The sequence below is a fragment of the Delphinapterus leucas genome, chromosome 8, assembly GCF_059928025.1.
Source record: "Delphinapterus leucas isolate spDelLeu-1000000601 "Yukka" chromosome 8, BTC_Dleu_Yukka2, whole genome shotgun sequence".
Classification (NCBI taxonomy): Eukaryota; Metazoa; Chordata; class Mammalia; order Artiodactyla; family Monodontidae; genus Delphinapterus; species Delphinapterus leucas.
This window is the reverse complement of record NC_143136.1, coordinates 2778176-2791031: the sequence shown is the minus strand read 5'-3', so window position 1 is coordinate 2791031 and position 12856 is coordinate 2778176. Positions and strand designations below refer to the sequence as shown.

At 55.2% G+C, this 12856-nt stretch overlaps 1 long non-coding RNA gene across 1 annotated transcript; it reads right to left on the bottom strand.

Annotated features, from left to right (window-relative positions):
- Window positions 1–5613: 5613 nt before the first annotated feature.
- LOC149748492 (uncharacterized) lies at window positions 5614–12096 on the bottom strand. Its single transcript, XR_016394005.1, has 3 exons — window positions 11190–12096; window positions 10329–10415; window positions 5614–8664 (listed from the first exon to the last, which is right to left on the bottom strand). It is a non-coding gene; the product is annotated as an uncharacterized LOC149748492 (long non-coding RNA).
- Window positions 12097–12856: the final 760 nt, after the last annotated feature.

The following is a 12856-nucleotide window of genomic DNA, read 5'->3' as shown; positions in this document are numbered from 1 at the left end:
AGAGACCCCTTCATGCGGAGACAGGATCCTTAATCTGCGCCCCCCTGACCACAGAGCTGCCACATGTGCACCAGTGGCTCTGGGTCAGGAAGAAGGCGGTCAGCAGCAGGGAAACCCCAGGGAGGGCGTTCTGTCTGGGGGCAGGGAGGCGGCTTCCTGATGGGGCAGGGGTGGCCCTCAGGCACAGGGACGCCTGGGAGGGGAGCTGGGTCACCCGCTTGTCCTGGTGTGTCCGGAATTTTATTGTTTTTAAAACCGAAAGTCTTGCATTTGGGGGACCCCCAGTCCCAGGTCATGGGGACGAGTCGGTCACCCTGGAGCTGGTGGGGTGGTGACAGCAGAGTGGCTGCCCCAGGTGTGTGTGGGGTGCGGGCTGGGCTGGGCTTCTAGAAGGGGAAGGACAGGTCAGGGTGGGTCCCTGAGGGCTCCCGCTCGAACTTGACGCGTTAGACTCCAAGTGAGTAAGGTTCAGAGCTGCCCTGTTCAGCTTGGTGTAGAGTTGGCACTTTGAACGCAAAGGACGTGCATTTAAAGTTACACCTTAAGGTCCTGTTTCTGGCGTTTCGTAGCTCGTCCAGCTTTGTGCAGCTTGCCTGGGGGCTGGGCTCTGTGCTGGGGGCAGGGGCCTGGCACATGCCCGGCTCTGCCCTCCTCCTCTGTGAGAAGTGGGGGCAGGTTCACCTCTCTGGACCTCAGTTCCCTCCTGTGTAAGGTGGGGCTGGATTCTGTACACAAAGGTGCCGTCCAGAGCAGCCCTTTCTGACTGTCGCCTGGGCCCCCTCTCTGGCCCCGGCTGGGGTCATTGGTCCCACACATGCCGGGCTCCGGTGTGTGGCCGGGCCCGGCACAGGGCAGCTTGGTGGCCTGTCTGGCCTCCGTCCCACCTGCCTCCCTCCCTTTGTCCAAGCTGCTTCCTCAACACCTCGTCCAAGAACCGGCGGAACTGACCGCCTTCTTGCCTCTTGTCCTGGCTGGCCTCGGTTCCCTGTTTGTCCCCTCATGGAGTGAGATCCTTCCCGGGGCCCTTCCTCTCCCCTCCCGTGACCTGTCGTCTCGGGGGAAACTGTTCCATCTCCAGGTGAGGCAAGCACGTTTTTCTCAAGAACTATTAACCTACAGAGAAAAAAAATGTTGAGGATGGTAGAAATAAGGTGAAGTTAATTTAGGGTTTGGCTGTACTTTTAGAGATGATCTCAAGTGTTTTTCTCGTCTGTTTTTCAAATTAAGAACTGGAGGCATTAAAATAATCTCCAGTGTTATCCGGTGGGGTGGTGAGGGCCAGGCCTGTTGTATAAGCCACTCTGCGTGGCGGCTTTCCAGAGATACCACAGCGCCCTGCGAGAAGGGGCTTTGAGGTTTGGTTCCAGCTGCATTGGGAGGCGGTGAGGGACACTCAGCACCCAGCATCACCCCTGGGCGCCCCGGCTGCTGGGAAACAAACCAGGGTGGGAACGAGAGTGTCCCTGGGTCAGCACCGCCAGCAGGGGGACCGCGCAGAGCGCACACGCCTGCTGGCGCTTAAATCCATTACGCTAAGTGCTTCGGGCTTTATATGCTGTGGGACTCTCAGTCCGGCAAAAATCCCTTTTACTAATTCACTGTTAAAACCATTTGCCTTTCGACTGCTTGCATATGTGATTCCTGAAATACGTCTTCGCTAATTGTGGGGGATGGTGAGAGTCAGCAGAGCTCTCTCTCCTCCAGGCCTGTTGCCCCGTCATAAAGCTGCCACGGTGGCTTTGCGGTGGCTCACGAGGGCGGAGGGCGGAGGGCTCACCCACCTCCGCTGCTTGGGGCCCACCTGCTCGGGGGCGAGGCGACTCCAGCCCCCCTGCCTGGAGGGTCAGAAGCCTCAAAGTGTCCACAGGAAGTGGTAGGGAGGGGTCCCCGAACGTGCGAGCATTTCTCCTGACAGTGGAGGGGCCCCTTGGAAGAGGGGAAAGGGGGGACAAGAGGGGGTGGGCTGCACCTTTGCCACTTCAACCTGTAGCAGCGCCCTGGTCCCTGAAATCCTCCTGGGGCTGGAGAGATGGCGCCCTCAGGCTACGAGGTGTCGGGCCAGCCATCCCCCACGAGCCACAGGCCCCAAGGCAGACGGAGGCCACCTAGTGAGCCCTTCACGCTCCTGGTGGCTGAAGGCGCGCCCCTGGCATTACCACACTGGGATAAATGTTATCGGGCCTGGGTACACAATTTGTGGGACCCAGGGCAAAATCAAAGTGTGGGCCCTTTGCTCAAAACGTCTTCAGGCTCTCATGACAGGCACGACAGGGCATTACACCAAGCGCAGGCCTTCTGAGCAAGGGGCCCGGGGCGGCTGCCCAGGTAGCACACCTGGCGTCACTGTCATCTCCCACCCCCCCACCTGCCCAGTTTTTAGGTTAAGAAACAGGCGTGGAGAGGTCCTGGCCCCACTGCTGTTGGTATCAGAGCTGGGCCTGGAACCCAGGCATCTGACTGCGGAGTAGACCCTGGGGCCTCCCCACACCCCCAGCCATGAGGTCGTTGGGGTATTCTCAGGAAACACAGGGGGCCTGAGCATCTGTCATCCCCAGGAGACACCAGTATGCTTCCCCAATGTCCCTTCTCCTTCCATCGCTGTTACTGACTGGGTGCCTTCCCGGTGCCAGACCCTGCGGGGAGCTGGGGATGCGGCTGTGAGGAGGGTGGACGTGCTCCCTGTGCCGAGGAGCTCCGGTCTCGGAGGGAGACAGACATCACTCAAGGGCTTACAGAGTTATTTACCCATGGTTGTGAAAGAGCTGGGAAGGGTCCAAGGGACAGAGGGCGCGTGGTGATGCTCTCTGGAGCCTGGCCGCAGGGAGAAGGGCATCCCGGGGAAGGGGAGGACAAGCACAGGGGGCTTGAGGGAAGGCTGTCAAGGGACAAGGCGCCTGGTGCGGTCCAGGAGGTGACGGAAGGCCAGAGTGGCAGGGGGTGGGCGAGGGAGGGGCTCAGGGTGGTGACATGAAACAGGCGTGGCTGGCAGGGGCCAGGGTGTGAAGGCCCTGGTGAGAGTGTTTCATTTTTTTCTTGGAAATGAAAAATGAAGAACAATGGACAGAAGATGCCCTGATCGCATCCGTGTTTTCTGAGGCTCCTGCTGGCCGCAGTGTGCAGGCGGGATGGAGTGGGCTAAGTGGGACGCCAGGAGACCCAGGAGAAGGCTACTGCACCAGCGTAAAGCTTGGTGGACACCAAGAGGGGCACACAGAGCCCTCAGACAGCGTAGGGGAGCAAACACCAGTCCAGGTCAATCCCTGCTTCCGGGACGAATAAACGGGGAGAAAATCCAGCAGGGGACCTATGATATGAACCGGCAACTCCTATGACCTTGAAGACAAGGAGAAGACAAGCTTCTCTGAAAACACCGTGTCTCCTTTAGTTGCTGTTACCTTGGATTCTACCTGGAGGGCACGTATTCCATTTTAATTTTAATATCAGTTTGCCACTTTGCTTCCTGAAAGCGCCAGGACTCTTCACATCGCCACCAGCAGTGTATGGAGACCCCTTTCTCCGTACTGCTACCATGAATATGAATTACGGATTTTTTTATTTTTAAGTTTCTTGGGGGCTGATGGGTGTAGTGATGTCTCTCTGTTGCTCTAATCGGCTTTCCCTGACTTCTAGTGATCGTGAGCACCTTCTCAGGTGTGTGATGGACATTTGTTCCGATTCCTTTCTCTTACCTGTTTATATCTCTTGTCCATTTTTCTATTGGGTATTTGGGTCTTTCTTGTGAGTTCACCCTCACTGTTTATTTTGGGCACTTACACTTTACAGGTCATCTCTGTTAAAAATATATTTTGTACATTTCTTCTTTTCTATTTTTTGTGGGATCTTTTGCCATATACATTTTTTTAAAGTAAACAAAGCACACATAAATACAGAAAAGCATACACATTATAAGTGTTCAGCTTGGTGAATTTTGACAAAGTGAACAGGCCTGTGTGATCATCACCAAATCAGGATTGGAATGGCACAGAGCACCTCACCCCCCTTCGCCACATCCAGAGATTAACGCCCAGAAGGAAACTCCGCCCTCGTTCCCAGCCTCACAGATGAGTTTCTGCCTGCTTTGGAGCTTTCTATAAATGGATCCATACTGCCTGTACTCTCTTCTGACGATGAAATTTAGAAAATGCAGTAAACTATAAAGAAGAAAACATGGGTTAATGTGGTTTAATATATTTTTAATATAATTTTTTGGCCATTTCCATGTTTTTCTTCTGTGAATTTCCTGTGAGGTCTTTGCCTCTTTTTTTTCCGTTGGAAGCTTGCCTTTTAAAAAATGTGTTAAAACACCCTTTCCTAGAGTAAGATATTAACTCTTTGTCATCTTTGTTACCCATATTTTTTCTTGATTTGTCATTTGCTTAACCTTATCACTTGAGGTACAGACCCTCTTACATTTTAGGTAATTTTTTCCTCTGCTATTTGTTTTCATACTTGATAAGATCTTACTTACCAGTGAAGTCAGTAAAATATTCAACTATATTTTCTAAAAAATTGTCATGGTTTCTTTTTATGTTTAGCTTTTCCATCTATTTGGAATTTACTTTGGGATATGGCTTGGAGTGAGGCTCTAACTTAAAGTTTTTCCCATTGAGTCAGTTTTTCAAACACCATTAGTTGAGTGTTTCATCCCCTCTCTAGCCATCTGTAATGCTTCTTTTTTTTTTTTGCGGTACACGGTCCTCTCACTGTTGTGGCCTCTCCCGTTGTGGAGCACAGGCTCCGGACGCGCAGGCTCAGCGGCCATGGCTTACGGGCCCAGCCGCTCTGCGGCATGTGGGATCTTCCCGGACCGGGGCATGAACACTTGTCCCCTGCATCGGCAGGCGACTGTCAACCACTGCACCACCAGGGAAGCCCTGTAATGCTTCTTTGATCGTATATTAAATTTTACTAATAGGGTCTTTTTCAGGTGTATCTTATACCCACCATTGGTCTATTGATCTTTGCACCCTTAAGTTACTGTTTTTATTGTTGTAACTTTCTCACGTGTTTTAATATCCCAAATGGCAAGTAACCCTCACTGCTCCTTTTTCCCCAAAGTCTTAGGTATTCTTATCAGTTTATTCTTTCAGGTAATCTTTGGCATCATTCAGTTGAATTTTGGGGGTGGCATTAAACTCATGAAAATTTGGGAAAATCTAACTTATTTAAAAATCTAATTTACACTTAGAAGCACAGTGTGTCTTCCCATATTTTTTCCTTCTCCTTCACATCTTCCTTAAGTGAATCACGATTGTTGTTTACTGCTACATTTCTCCCACTGGTGACCCGTCAGTACTCTGGGGGCAGAGGCAAGATCGTCCAAGATGCTTTTATCCTCAGGAATGAACACAACACTGGGTGTGTTGCGGGGCTCATACAAACCTCCCCTGAGGACACACGGAGGCACATACTAGAAACTGGTGTCCTGAGCTGTCCCACTGTCCCTCTGTCCCTCTGGGGAGGCTGGGCGTTTCCACCTGGTGAGGGAGTCCTTTGTTACCCCGGCTTTCAGGAGGCACCTACCTGAGCTCTGTGGGCTGCCTGGAGCCCACCCAGGGGTGAGGGGAGGCTCTGGGCCCACCGCAGCCAGCAGAGCTCCACAGTAATTTATTCTGTAAATTAGGTTGCTGCGTAAGATTTCATTTTACAAATGATGCCTCTGCTTATAAATATTTGAAATCTCATACCTTAGTGCAAAAGACTCAACGTTTAGTAATGAGATTAAGACCCCAGATCCAGGAAGGGAGATATGTACAATCTGGAAATTCTTCTGGCAACCCCGGCTTCTACCACGTGGGTGGCCCTAGGATCCCCTTACACATAAAACCTCAGCGCCCTTGAGCTCTTTGAAAGGGAAGTGGGGGTGATGTAAGTGGAAGTGATCGTGAAGTGTCTCTTGTTCCCCTGGAACATTCCAGTGGAGCAGTCTCCTGTTGGTAAGGAAGAGGGTGAGGATAGCTCTGGTGGATGGGTGGTCTGGACAACATGAGGTCACCCAGAGTCTCCCCCGCCAGCGATGGAGGTGGAAGAAATGTCTTCACCTCTGCAGAAGCAGCAAATGAGAAGATCCTCTTTTTTAAAATATTTATTTTATTTATTTATTTTTGGCTGCGTTGGGTCTTCGATGCTGCGCGCAGGCTTTCTCTAGTTGCGGCGAGCGGGGGCTGCTCTTTGTTGTGGCGCGTGGGCTTCTCACTGCAGTGGCTTCTCCTGTTGCGGAGCACGGGCTCTAGGCAAGCAGGCTTCAGCAGTTGTGGCTCGCGGGCTCTAGAGCGCAGGCTCAGTAGTTGTGGCACGTGGGCTCAGTAGTTGTGGCTCGCGGGCTCTAGAGTGCAGGCTCAGTAGTTGTGGCGCACGGGCTTAGTTGCTCTGCGGCATGTGGGATCTTCCCGGACCAGGGCTCGAACCCATGTCCCCTGCATCGGCAGGCGGATTCTTAAGCACTGTGTCACCAGGGAAGCCCAGATCCTCTTTTTCTGATGGCTTCAGAGAGCATGTGTGTGTTTCCTGGAGAGAGGGGCAAGTTCACAACAAGAACCCGATCCTTTTTCCTTCCACCAAAGGAATTTTCATTCTTTATCTGCTATTGGGGCCGAGTTCATTTCCGGCAACACGAGATCGGCAAGCCCAGGGGTCTTTGATGGGTCTTGCTTTTGAAAGGAAAGCAGCCCTTTCCTCTCTCTTCGCTTCAGCCCTGATAGGAGCTGGCTGTTCCCTCTTATGAATCCTCCAGAGAAATGGAAATAGCAGCCCCAAGTCTTAAAACAAAGCCCTTTGATCTAAATGTTGCAGGAAATAAAACACCTTTACAGTTATGGAGTCCAGACAGGGATGCATTTCCAGGGGTCCCTGAGCGGTGCTCCTGCCTTCGCTTGTCAGGGCAGCATCCCCAATCCTGACTGACACGGCGAGTCTTCTCGTGCAGCCTGGCTCTCCTCCCTGTGCACAGACATCTGTGAGTGATTCCATGGGCGATGTGCACCCTCGCGGCCCACGCCCCTTTTATATCCTATCACTTATCGCCAGGACGATTGCTGCAGCCTCTGAGGCCTCCCCTACCCCGGCCTCTTCCCGCTCAGATCCGTCCTCCCCCGCACAACAGACACACTGTCTGAAATCCGTGTGAAGTGTAGACACTGCCGGAATCAGCTGCGGAAAGACAGCCGGAGCAGGGGCTGCTTGCCAGGGGCTGGCCTCTGGGTACCGGGAGCCGAGCTATTCTGATTAGGGCTCATCCAGCATCGTGTTCTGTCCACATGGAAACGGAATTCTGTACAAGGTGCCCCCCAGCCCCAGCCCCGGGCATCTCTACTGGTCAGGTAGCAGGTACCTGGCTGGCATGGGCTGACCTGTGTCTCCCCACCGCACCAAGTTCACGTGTAGAAGCCCTAACCCCCAGTACCTCGGAATGTGCTGCATCCTGAGGCTCTTTACATAGGTTAAGTCAGAATGAGGTCACCAGGGTGGGCGTCCTTATGAGAAGAGGGGATGAGGACACAGACACACACAGAGGGAGGACAGCCATGTACACCGCAAGGAGGGAGCCCTCACAAGAAACCCGGTCTTGATCTCAGCCTCCAGGCTCCAGAAGTGTGAGGAGACAGGTTTCTGTTGTTTAAGCTGCCTGGTCTGTGGTTCTTTGTTAAGACGCCCGCACTGACTAACGCCCCGGTCAACTAGCCCTTGAGAAGTTCCTTAACTTTCTGAATGTGTACAAAGGATTCGCTGAGGTTTCCTGAACCCTCCCATTCCTGGGGAATGTGTGTACAGCAGTTTACAAGGATTATGGCACGAACTCCACAGCCCGTGGAGCTGTCTGGACGCCTCTAACAAACAGGCTCTGAGGGGTGAACCTCGGAGGTTTGATTAGCTGGTCTGGGGGGCGGCCTGGGCTTCGGGCTTTCACCAGCTCCCAGGTGGAACACGACTGATGTTTCATCCGGGGCCGGGTGGAGGGCGGATGCTCTGGAGGACATTGCCTGTGTTGTGCGCCAGTTCCCAGGTCTCCCCGTCAGGAGCCCGCTGTCCCCACAGGGGTGACCGGGACCTGTCTGCCAGCTGGACACTGTCCTCCATGCGGCCAGACCTCCCCGGAGGCCTGTGTCTGCGAGGGGCTCTGCAAGGGGACTGAAAACGCTTGTTGGCTGGAAGACTCATTTCCCCTGCTGCGGGAACAGTGTTCTCACAGGTCACACACGCAAAGTTTAAAAAGTAACCACTTTATTGGGTGTCTCCAGTTTGTGAAAGATTCATTGAGCTCCACACTTACAGCCGGCGCCCTTCTCTGTCTGTATAGTGCACTTTAATAAAAGGTTTCCAAAGGTAATTATTATTTCTCTGTAACCAAGCGTATTTTTGGAATCAAGGCTCCACGGAGCCTGATAACTGAAATGTAACCAAATGTCTTCCAGATTGACCCCAGTGTTTAAACCTTCAGTTCAGGGGTCCCCCCGAGTCTCCCCAGGCCGGGTCTCAGCTTGGCAGGGACAGGGGTGGGGAGAGGGGTCCCTCGGACTCTCCATGTCTCTGCTAGCCTCCCTCTACTGGCGGGCATCGGGCATGGATCCCAGCTGGGCTGTCATCTTGCCGGCAGCCCGGGTCCTGGCACTACCTGTAAATAAATCCCAGCCTGGGGGCAGGGGCGGCAGGTCTCTGCATCCCCAGCTGGGATGGGACAAGGTGCGGTGTGAGAGCCTCGGAACGTGGCTGAGTGCCAGCTGCCTGGGAAGCTCCTGCTGAGGGGAAGGCGGTGAAGACGTGGTGGGTGGACCAGGTGGAGCTGAAGGCCACGGTGACAGCCAGCACGGCACAGGGACACCAGGGATCCCCACGGAGAGCGTGCGGACAACCGTCAGAGGGGGGCACCGGTGCGGGTTTCCGCAGCCCCTCACCATTCTCTCCTCCCCGGTACTCCCTGGCCTGGAGAACCGTCGGGGTGGGTGGGCAGAGGAGGGGCAGGTGGGGAAGCAGACCAGCCCCTCTGCTCTGCCCGGCTGAGGGTCAGGCCTGAGCTGCGGGTGGCGGGAAGCTTTAAACGGGATGAGAAGGTCAGGTTTTCATTTAGACCAGAGTGGACTGGTCGGGTGGGGAGGGAGAACCGCCGGCATGGGTGCGAGGACAGTGCAGCAGCTCTGATGCCCCCTCCCTATCGCTCACTCAGGGCCCAGTGGCCCCTGCACCTCCGCATGGACGTGGCCGGGTGCCCCCTGCCCACGGGATCCTGGAATCAGAGATCCCAGATGACCGTGCAGCCCATGACATCCAGAGAGGATTCTGGTCCCCGCAGACCCTCCACTCAGCACCCCTGCTCCCTGAGCCCCGTCATCTGTGCGGAAGCCCCGGGGGCCTCCTGGGGCCCCTGCGGATGGGCTTAGCGCCGTGTGTGTGAGCGGACAGGTCCTGCCGAGAACAGAGGAGGGGGCGCCTTCACAGCAGCTCAAACCACCGACGGGCTCTGTCCTCGACGTCCGTTTCTGTCCCGATTCTCCTGTGTGTCCCAGGCCCTGGCTGTCCTGCTAACGTGCTGTGGGCCCTCTGGGCACCTGGAAGCTCTGACTCCGAGTGCTGCCCACGGCTGAGGGTGGAGTTGGGGTCGCGCTTCCCCCAGGCTGGGTGGTTCGTGGCCCAGTCTGCCCGGGCACTGGGTGACACCCGCTGCGGACCTCCTCCCACCCCGTCTCCGCTCCTCTGTACTCTTGCTGCTGTTGGGGGGTCATGTTTCCCAGGACAAGCCAGCTGGACGAGCGCTCTGCCCCCGGCGCTACTTTCTACCTAACCTGGATTAAGTCATGCTTTGTGCTGTCCCTGGATCAGCTGGCACTGGGCAGCAGGTCCACGGCCTGGAGGCTGCCCTGGCCCTGGATTCCCCACTGTCTCACAGGTACCACAGGTCCCGGGGGTCCTGGGGTGGCTGATCTGCTCACCCTGGGCCTCCGGGGCTGCAGCTGCACCCTGTTTTGTTCCAGCTTCCCAGGCCTCTTCTGGGAGCCCCTGGGGGCCTCCTCAGCCCTGCCTTCTGCCTTGATCTCTCTAACAGGTGGGGAGGGGCTAAAGAACGCCCCCCTCCCCCCGCCGCCCACCGGGTTGGGGAGGTAGGAAGTGCCAGAGTCACAGGCCAAGCTGCACGTTTGGGCTTCCTGATTCTTCTCTGCTTCTTTGCTTCCCGATCCTTCTCTGCTTCTTTGCTTCCCGATTCTTCTCTGCTTCTTTGCTTCCTGATTCTTCTCTGCACCTTTCATCTTTATTAAAATATTTACAAAACCAGCCCACTCTCCAGAGCAGACTTCGAGCCAGAAGAATTGAAATATAGCCCCTGCTTCCCCACTCACCTGCTGTGTTACCTGGTACAATTCGCTTGGCCTCTCTGAGCCTCTCTCTTCCTTTTTAGGAGATCATAACACTTCCTCAGGGCGTAGCTGTGAGGACGAAATTAGATCTCACGCCCCAAGCACTGAACACAGGCCCCAGCCATACGCTGGGGCGGCATCTGCTCAGGAATCCTGCTTGGCCAGGAGCAGGGGGTTAAGTGCACGGACTGAGCTGCTATCGGGGTCTTTGAGGAATAGAACAATGTGGGGGGCATTTAGTCCTCTACGGATAATTTCTTCTGAACAGAAACAGTGTGTGAAGCCAAAGAGAGGGAGACCTCCCTTTCCAGAAGCGTGTTATTGAAGCCAAGCCCCGGCGAGGTCTGCCCATGTGTAGGTGCCGGCAGGCAGTGTGGCCTCCCATGGAGCGCCCTCTGCAGGGCCACCCTTGCCCCCCCCACCCCGACCTCGCTCGCCTGCCCGCCGGGGAGGAAGGAGGTGACTTTGTAAGGCTTTCTCTTTGGAAAAATAAGAGCTGTGGGGAATGACATTAATCTAAAAGCTTTTAAAGAGTCAATTCACCTGTGAAAGTGCTCCCCAGGTGAGAGCCTTCCTGTGTGGAAAACAGCCCGGTCTTTAAAAGGATTTTAATTAATGTTGCTGAGAAATGTACCAATGGCACTTAAGGCTGAAAGCTCGAGAGCTAAGGTGCCAGCCAAGAGTTTTATGACGGGGAGCGAGTTGTCTTAAAGGCAGTTGAAATAATATCCCCACGCACTCAGCCTCAGCACTCACCTCTGGTCACGGCCAAATATAAGAGCCAGAATCCTTGGCGGCCTGACCCCCAAGCCCCCAGACGACACAGCCTCTGCCAGGACCTACCTGGTTGAACTGCAGAGGTGTTTTCAGGGACACGGCGCCTCCTCGCCCTTCGGGGACACACCTTGCTGGGCCGCCCAGCGCAGCTCAGATCTGATCTGGATCTGATCCGTCGTCCAGCTGGTGCCAAAGCCGGAACTGGACCTGGAGGAGGGGCGATGGAGGGCGAGGGATGCAGATCTGGGACGGCCCATCCGGACTGTAGGCTCGAGCTGCAGATGGTGGAGTGGTCGTGGCTGGAGACCAGGGGCCCTGGGTGTGTGGGAGCAGCTCTGGTGGCAGCAGCTCCGCCCCACGGATGGCTGTGCAGTGACGTGAGACGTGCCTGCGGCTGTTCCTCCTGGGACGCTTGGCCGAGGGGCTGGGACAGGGCGGGCCTGGGAGTCTCTCTTCTCTGAGCCAGGGGTGAGAGAGATGGTCTCCAGGCTGTGGCTGCAACATTCTAGGAGGTGTCAGGGTCTGGACGGGCCGGGAAAGGCCTCCTGCTTTCCTCACGGTGGGTCCTGGGGACCGGCCTGGGCCCAGCGTGCCAAAGGCTCTCCTCTTTATTCACGTTTTACTGTTTCCTGGAGAACTCTCCCCAGGATGAAGTTGCCTTCCCAATAAATTCTTACCACCACTTCTTGCTTCCTGAGGGGCAGCACAGCTCAGTGAACAAAAGCACGGAGCCAGAGGGCACAGGTTCAAATCCTGGCCGTGCCACTTACTAGCTGGGTGACCTGGGGCAAGTTACTTCACCTCTCTGTGCCTCAGTTTCTCCATCTTTAAAATGAGGACAAGAATAGCAACCCCTTCATGGGGTTGTGGTGAGAAATGAGTCAATATAAATAAAGCCCTTGAAACAGTGCCCAGAATGTTGTAAGCAAGCACTTCAGTCCTGCTAATGGCGCTGTTCTGGAGAAAAGGGAAACGTGACCCGCAGCCCGAGGCCCCCATCCTGTGACGGAGTGAGAGAGGGGATGTATCAGTCAGGAATGGGCTAGGTCAAGTGTGGTAACAAACACACCTCAGATCTCAGAGGCTTAAGCAAGATCTCACGGCTTGAGCAACAGACACTCGTTTGCCATTCACCATGCTGGCCACTTGGTGAGGGGCTCAGGCTTTCGAGGCTTCACTGTCTGGACCCTGTGGGTTAGGGTGGCACGGGAGGGGGAGAAGTGCCACCATAACCCACTCACTGGCTCTTCAATGCTTCCTGTGGAGGTGACTCAGGGTGCTTCTGCCCACATCTAATTGGTCAGAGTGAGTCACGTGCCTCCTGCCTTCCAAATCTACCATGTGGCCGGCCAGCAGGAGGAGAGCCAGAAGTGCCGAAGACCTAGTGCCCCAGGCCCCTCCCTTCAGCTGACCAGGGGCTGAGCCTGGGGGCTCACTTAGGCCTTGCACTGTGATGGCCCCTGTGCCAGGAGGCAGTGCTGGGGGCTCTGTGGGTCCCACCTGCCCCCTCCTCTCAGACCCACCAGCCTTTCTCCTCCTTCCTGCAGGTACCCTCACCTCTCCCTGTCCTCCTGCTTGCCAATCTCTCTTCTGATTCATTGTGTACATTGCCTTTCCGATACGTGCATCTGGTCCTGTCGCTTCTGCTATGGGCTGGATGTTTGCATCCCCCCAAGTTCCTACGCTGGAACCCTAATTCCCAATGTGATTATGAGGGCCCCATATGAGGAGGT